Source organism: Cavia porcellus, unplaced genomic scaffold (assembly GCF_034190915.1).
Source record: "Cavia porcellus strain 051 isolate PalLab524CR breed Dunkin Hartley unplaced genomic scaffold, mCavPor4.1 scaffold_17, whole genome shotgun sequence".
Lineage (NCBI taxonomy): Eukaryota > Metazoa > Chordata > Mammalia > Rodentia > Caviidae > Cavia > Cavia porcellus.
Window position 1 is genome coordinate 60945451 of NW_026947500.1, and position 7470 is coordinate 60952920.

Consider the following 7470-nt stretch of genomic DNA (forward strand, 5'->3'; position numbering starts at 1 on the left):
GACAAGATCCAAGGCCAGTTCAGGTTCAAGTATAAGGGAAAACATAATCTATGTCTTAAAAGGAAGAGCTACAAATCTGTGGACTTTCTTTTTTTGCCATTTATGTGATAAAGTATAAGCTCCATATTGATATTGATCAACATTCTTAACAAAAGAAGTTTGAGACTAAAGTTTAGTCTAGGGGTGTGTGAGGGGGAATGTTTGTGGTAAAATTAGTTCTGACTAAACTGACAGAAGTCTTTTAATAAAGCTGAATATTCAAAGGTTGATTCCAAAGTGACACATAGCCTCCCATTTCAAAAAAAATCAGCGGTAGAATTGACAGTTTATAAATATTGGACAAAAACAGCCCAGCTAGGGAAATGGAATAGGTTATATAATAAGTGTCAAAATCCAGTTACAACTACGCATGGTGGTACACAACTCTAATCCCAGATACTCCAGAGGCTGAAGAAGGGGAACTGCAAGTTCAATGCTAGCCTGGTCAACTTGGTGAGACACTGCCTCAAACAGGGAGATGTATTTCAGTGGTAGTGTGCCCCTGGGTCTAATCCCCAGGACCGTCAAAACAAAGTCTTTTGGAGGATTAAGTTCTAATGTTCTAAAACACACTAGGGTAACTACAGTGGACAACTCTTTGTTTATTTCAGACTTGTTTTTAGTGTAGGCTGGCCTTGAGTTCATGGAGATCTTCCTGCTACAGCCTTCCCAGTGCTGAGATTATAGTTGTGAGCCACCATGCCTATATATATGGTTTGGGGGGAGTGTTGCTCTTTTTTAGGGGGAGGGGATCTCACTATGTAGTCCAGGCTGGCCTTGAACTTTATTTATTTATTATAAGTTTTTATTTTAAAGAGAATTAAACCAAGTAAAGTAAAAAGAATAAAGCCAATCAAAATAAAACAGTAGGGGCTAGGGATTTAGCTCAGTGGCTCAAGCACTTGCCTGGTAGTGGGGTCATGAGTTCCATTCCCAGTAGAAAAAAAAAATTTTTTTAATTTGCTGGGGATTCAGCTCAGTGGCATAAGTATCTGCCTGGCAAGTGCAAGGTCTCAAGCTTGATCCCCAGTACAAAAAAAATCTGAGATAAGACTTAATTCATTAAAACAAGTATTACAATTACCAAAGCATAGACACTTGAAAATATTTTTTAATTTAAAAAAATGAAAGTATAAGTGATACAGGATTTCAAAAAAAGAGTAATAGGAAATCAACAATGGCCATGACATTGCCTCTTTCCATCTTTAAAATACCTGCTGTACCATCAGACATAGTAAAATCCAACAGAACAGAACAGAACAGAACCAATAAAAACAAGACAATGAATACAATATGGGACTTCAAAACAAGATAATAGTAATTCTAAAATAGTTACCATAATATATCTCGCTAAATTTGAAATAGCTAGGGGCTGGGGATTTAGCTCAGTGGCATAAGCACCTGCCTGGCAAGTGCGGGGTTGTGAGTTTGATCCCCGGTTCCAAAAAAAAAGAAAGAAGGAAATAGCTGCCGTGCCACCAGGTACAACAAAATTAAACAAGATAAAACAGAATAAAACCAAACAAACAAAACAATGAAAACAATACAGGACTTTAAACAAGATGGTAAGGAATTAATAATCATCTTCAGAAGGAGATCCCCTCAAAGTTGCTATATTACATATCATTATCCTCTGAGTAGATGATCAGAATACTAGTTTTAGGGTGAAACGTCAATGAAACACTAAACACTACAAGCATTAAATTGTATTTTACTTCAATAGCTATCATCTCAGTCTGTGTTTCTCTGGACCAACCAGTTGTGTACAGGGTGGAGTGGGTGGGGACTTGGCTCTTCTTGTCTCCCAACCCACAGGAAGGGACTGACGTCTGGTTTTCCTCCCTGTGGCCCAGGAGTGGCACCAACTCACAGGTAGGGGCTGGCCTTAAACTCTAATTATACAATTTATAAAGAACAGGAAAAGAGATGTTTGTACTGACACAAAGAAATGATAAATGTTCTAAGAGATGGAAACAGCTGCACATGGTGGGTTACACCTGTAATCCCAGCATGTGGAGGCTGAGGCAGGAGGATCAAAAGGGTTAAAGACCAGTCTGGACTATAATGGTGAGTTTAAGGCTAGCCTGAACCACATAGTGAGGCCCTGTTTCAAAAAAACAAAGCATTAAAAAAGAGATAGAAATATCAATTACCCTGACTTGATCATTATACATTATATACTTATATCAAATTATCACACCTTATCCCATAAATGTACACAATCACATACATCAATTAGAATTTTTAAATCATTTTTCAAAAGTTAACTGGGAAATGGATCACTCCCTCCCAAAGCTGAGGGCCATGTTGGTTACTTTTGTTGCTGAGACAAAATACTCAACACCCAAAATTAAGGAAGGAAACAGTTATTTAGCTCATAGTTTTTGGATGTTTCAATCCATAATCTGTTGGCTCTAAGGCAGGGTGGATGCAACAGGGACAACACTTCAAGGTGGCAGCAGACAGCAAAACAGCAAAAGGGGAAGAGAGAGAGAGAGAGAGAGAGAGAGAGAGAGAGAGAGAGAGAAGACTGTTTCTGTCCCTATATGGTATCCAGGCTGCCCACCCTCGGGTGGGTTAGCACTCACAGCCATAATCCCCACACTGGATCATGAATCAATCACAAACTCTAGAAGCTTGCCCCCATGACCACATGAGATTGGGGGGGGGGCACACAGACACAAACCAAAACATTCACCCCTGGCTCCCCAAAGACTCATGCACATCCTTTATGAAAAAGGTATTTAGTCTCTCTCCAAGAGTTGCAAAATCCTAAAAGTTTCAGCTTTGCTGAAAAGTTCAAGTCTCAGGTCTCCTCCTTTTAGCTGTGAGCCCTATACAAACTGAAAGTTAAACACTTTCAACATTCAATAGCACAAGATAAACATTACCATTCCAAAAGGCACAAGCAGGAGGTTACAAAGGATTGGGACCAAAGCAAGTCCAAAATCCATCAGGGCAAATACTAAGTCTTATAGTTCCATGTGGAACAGCTGAAGCAATCTGTGGTAATTTGTGAGCTCCAAAGGGTTTACATAACTCTGTCCCTACATCACTTCTGAAGGTTGTAACTCCTATGGCTTCTCTCTTAGGCCCACATTGCTTGCTCCTTGCAGCTTTCCTTAGAGGATTCATGTTCCTGGCTTTTCCAAACTTGAGTTTTCCACTGCACCTTTGGCCTCACATTCATAGCTTCACACATTGCCCTCTAGGGGCACATTGCTTGGCCTCCCAGGCCTTCTGAAATCTAGTGGAAGCCACTTAACCTCAGAACTCTTGTGTTCTGCACCTAAAATTAGCACCATGTGGATGATGCCAAGATCTGCTACCAGCTGGAGGAGTAGGGAGGCTTTCTTTCTCTCTTGGCTGTTGGGGTTAAGTGCCTGGATTGCAAAGCACTCTGAATCTGATTCTGAGGAACAAATTCTCTATGCCACCATCATTTTGGAACTTGGTGCTCTGTGGCTTTCTCCTCAAAGTCTTTCACTTTTGCAGTTTTGAGGCTACAAAGGGTAGAGCCCTGTTGCTTCTTGTGATGCCCTCAGACCATCTTTCCAATTCTTGTGTTCTTTTTCAGCAATCAAGATTTCCTCTGCTCTACCTTTGCAGTCTGCAGCTTTACTGGAGTTTCCTTTGTGGCCAAACTCACAAAATTTTAAATTATTATATTTGGCTCTTTGCTCTTGATTCTTAACATAAACCTGGCTAAAAGCCCCCAACAATAGCTATGCCATAACCTCAACATTAGACTGCATTGAAAAATCTTTTTGCTGGGTTAATTAGTCCACTAGCCTTAATCTCAGTGCTGGAAAAATCTCTGGCCATGAGCAAAATGCAGACAAACTTTCTTCCGAGCCATAACACACACTGTCTAAATTCTAACAGCCAATATGGTCCTTCTTCCCAGCAGAAACCTGATGTTTACCAGCAGGATTTCTATCAACATTTTGGTCTTCTGAGCTCTGACCAGAACCTCCCATACAGAACAGCCTAAAGCATTCCAGTGCTACTCTTTCAGGCAATATCTCCAAATCTTTCCAAACTCTCCCCACAAGCCATTCGCAAAGGCTCTTGCACTACATGGTCAAATATAGTCACAGCAATGACCCCACTTCTCTAGTACCTAATTCTGTCTTACTTTTCTCTCATTGCTGAGACAAAATACCCAACACCCAAAATTAAGGAAGGGAAAGTTTATTTAGCTCACAGTTTGTGGAGGTTTCAGTCCATAATCAACTGACTCCAAAGCAGGGTGGTGTAGTACCAGGGCAACCATTCATCATGGAGAAAGACAGCAAAAACAACAAGAGAAAAAAGGGAGGCCAACAGAAGCCTCTTCCTGTCCTTATATGGTATCCCACCCTAGGGTGGGTGTAAGATACACATTCACAATCCCAGCATTGGATCATGAATCAGTCACAAACTCCAGAAGCCTGCTCCCATGACAATGTGAGGCTTTAAGGGGATACACAAACACCAACCATAACAAGGGCTTAATAAAACATAAGTATTCCATCTTTACATTTAATGAATACATCTAATATTTACTGTAAATATTGCATGAAGGAAAATACTTCTGATAAGAATGACTCCTAGACATGAGCCAGGCATAGTGGATGCACCTTCTGTCCAGCTGCTCTGGTAGTTGAGGCTTTGAACTCCCTGGAGTCCAAGGTCAAGCCTGAGCAATGTAACAGACCCTGCTACATTAAATAAAGACTTCTTCTGGGTATTGTCATGCATGCCTATAATTCCAACACCCTCTAAGGCTGAAGCAGGAGGATTGCAAGTTCAAATGCAGAGCTTAGCAAGACTATTTCTAAACGAAAATTGTTTAAAAGGACTTAGATATAGTTATATCCAAGTTATATATCTGAGTTCAGTCTAGCAGTTGGGGGTATGGTGTGGTGTTCTATTGACTAAAATAAAAGGAAAAAAATCCAAAAAAATTCTATATACTGCATTGAGTTTTTTTAAAGGAAAAAAAAAGCAATACAGCTTAAGCCAGCCTGAACTGCATAGGGAGACCTTGTCTCAAAAAAAAAAAAAAAAAGCAATGCAGGAATTTAATTAGCTAAGTACAGTTTATGACTGAAACAGCTCTGTTTCTACAGGAATTTGTTAGATTTCTTCCACTTGTACCTATAAAAATGGAATCAAAGAGAGCACAGAATAAAACCACCTTTTATATGGACATCATAGTGTGAGAAGGAGGTCAAATGTCCTGGGTATATTCCTTGGTGGAATTTTATTCCCAGGTTCTACTGCTGCTTCTCTTTTGGGCAAGACCTGAGAATCTAACCAGACAGGATGTCTTTCTGGGACTCCTGGGTCTCTGAGGCACCTCCACATCCCAGGAGAGACCAGAGGTCCCAGGTTTTCTGTTCCCAGAAGGCTTTTGGCTCTCATCAATCTATTTGCTATAAGTAACTGAGTTATATAGAAATATTTTAGGCAGGCAGATAGGGCTGGGCCCTTGAAGGAGCCAGTGTAGAAGATACCTTGCAACCTTGGAGGAGACAAACATTTCTGCTGCCCGCCAGATCTTAAGACAAAAGACAAAGCAAATGCAACCATACTTTTAAGTATAAACATCAGGGATTGATATTCTAAATAGGTATCAATCAACTTGAGGAAACCAGAAGAAGCCACTAACCCAATCTCCCACAGGTAAAGGCCCTATTTCTGCTTCTTACATGACTAACTTCCCTATTGGATCCTCATTTAATCATTCCTGAGCAAATATACTCATAATCCTATTGGTTGACCATAGCTCTGTCCCACCTCCTCCCTGTCTGCCTTTCAAGTTCCCAGTTGCCCTGCAGTGGACTTGTCTCACCTCATGATTTTGCTCTATAAAAATGTGTGGAAAAGGCAGGACCCTGGGCAATCCACTCAGAACCCCTTCTGTCTTTCTCTCATACAGAAGCTTTTTTTTAATAAATATATTGTGCTCTTAACCTCCATTGTTCCTAAAATTAATTCTTTGATTTTAGAGAACACAAGCTTGTACTGGACATCTAGTAGGTTGGAAGTTTGTTTCCCCTATATTCTATTGTTTCCTGGGGGCATCATTTCTGGGAAGAACCTCAAATACTGGTGAACCCCACACTGAGGGCCCTGTGATGGTTCCTCAGACCCCACCAGAGGGACCCTAGAGAGCCAGCTCAGGGACTGCCCCTTACTGCTCATTTGGCCTCCACCCTACCTGACTTCACTCCTTCCCTCCTGATTTAATACCCAGTCTGTCCTTGGGACAGTCCATGGCCACATCCCAAGTCCACTTAGGAATCAAGGGACAATGCGATTGAGATTGACTTTAGCTTAGTACTCTCTGATGGAAACCTTGCACATAAACTGGCTTTAAAACGTCAGATTTGTTCTTAAAAAAAAAAAAAAATGGGGAAAGCAATACAGGAATGGAGAGGGGAGGAGGAATGCATTATATTTATTTTTACCACCAGGATTTTTAGAAATGTTTTGGGGATTTTCTCAATAGCTCTGGAATTGTAATAAGTGTATAAGGCATAGGAAGAGGAAGGAAACAGAAGTTGTTACAGAGACGGACCGAAGCCATCAACACGTGTGGGTATCAGTTGCAGCTCAAAAGACCACACAGAATCTCCAATCACAGGATGTCAGACCTTGAAGGTCCTGGCAGTCCTCATCCTAGAGACCTTATGTTTAATTCAGTCTCCGCTCCAAACTTATGTCACACTCTCTTCTGTGACACAGTCCTTTCTTCTCCCTCTCCAAAGCCCACTCCCTCATTTTGAGATGAATGTCTATTTTGCTAAATCTTGACGACTGTCAGTGACTGTCCCCCTACACAGCCCTCTCTTAACTAGAGTGATTGCCATTCTTTCCCTGCCTATTAAAAGAATCATGAGTCCATTCATTCATTTATCAAATATTTTTAAAGAGCTCCCAGGTGTAAGACCCCTGCTGGGCCACGCGGAGATCCATTGGAGACCTAACCTGGGCCTTTCTTCCCCAATCCCATCCATACCCTAAATGGGAGTTATCAGACTGGGAGGATGGGGAAAGGGTTGTAAAGAGTAATCACAGCGCTATCCATCCTTTGATAAACCTGCCGCACCCTGGGATCTTCACAGAAGGTACCCGGCCAGAACCAGGGCCGCGGACCCCAGTCCTTCTCCATGCTTTCCTCCCTAACCCAACCGCCCCGCCCACAACACAAGACCTGCACAGAGAATGCGCGTGCTGGCAACGCCCCTTCCCAGACTCAACCCACGAGCCCGTCCCTGCCCTAATCCCGCCCCATCGATGGCCTAGGCCACGCCCCTCCGCTAGCCACACCTCCATTTCATTCAACCCAGGCCTCAAACCCCGCCGCCTAGGATGCCAATCACTGCACTCCGTTGGTCAGTAGTTATCAATTCCCCGCCCTCGTACAAGGTCTTTGGCTTG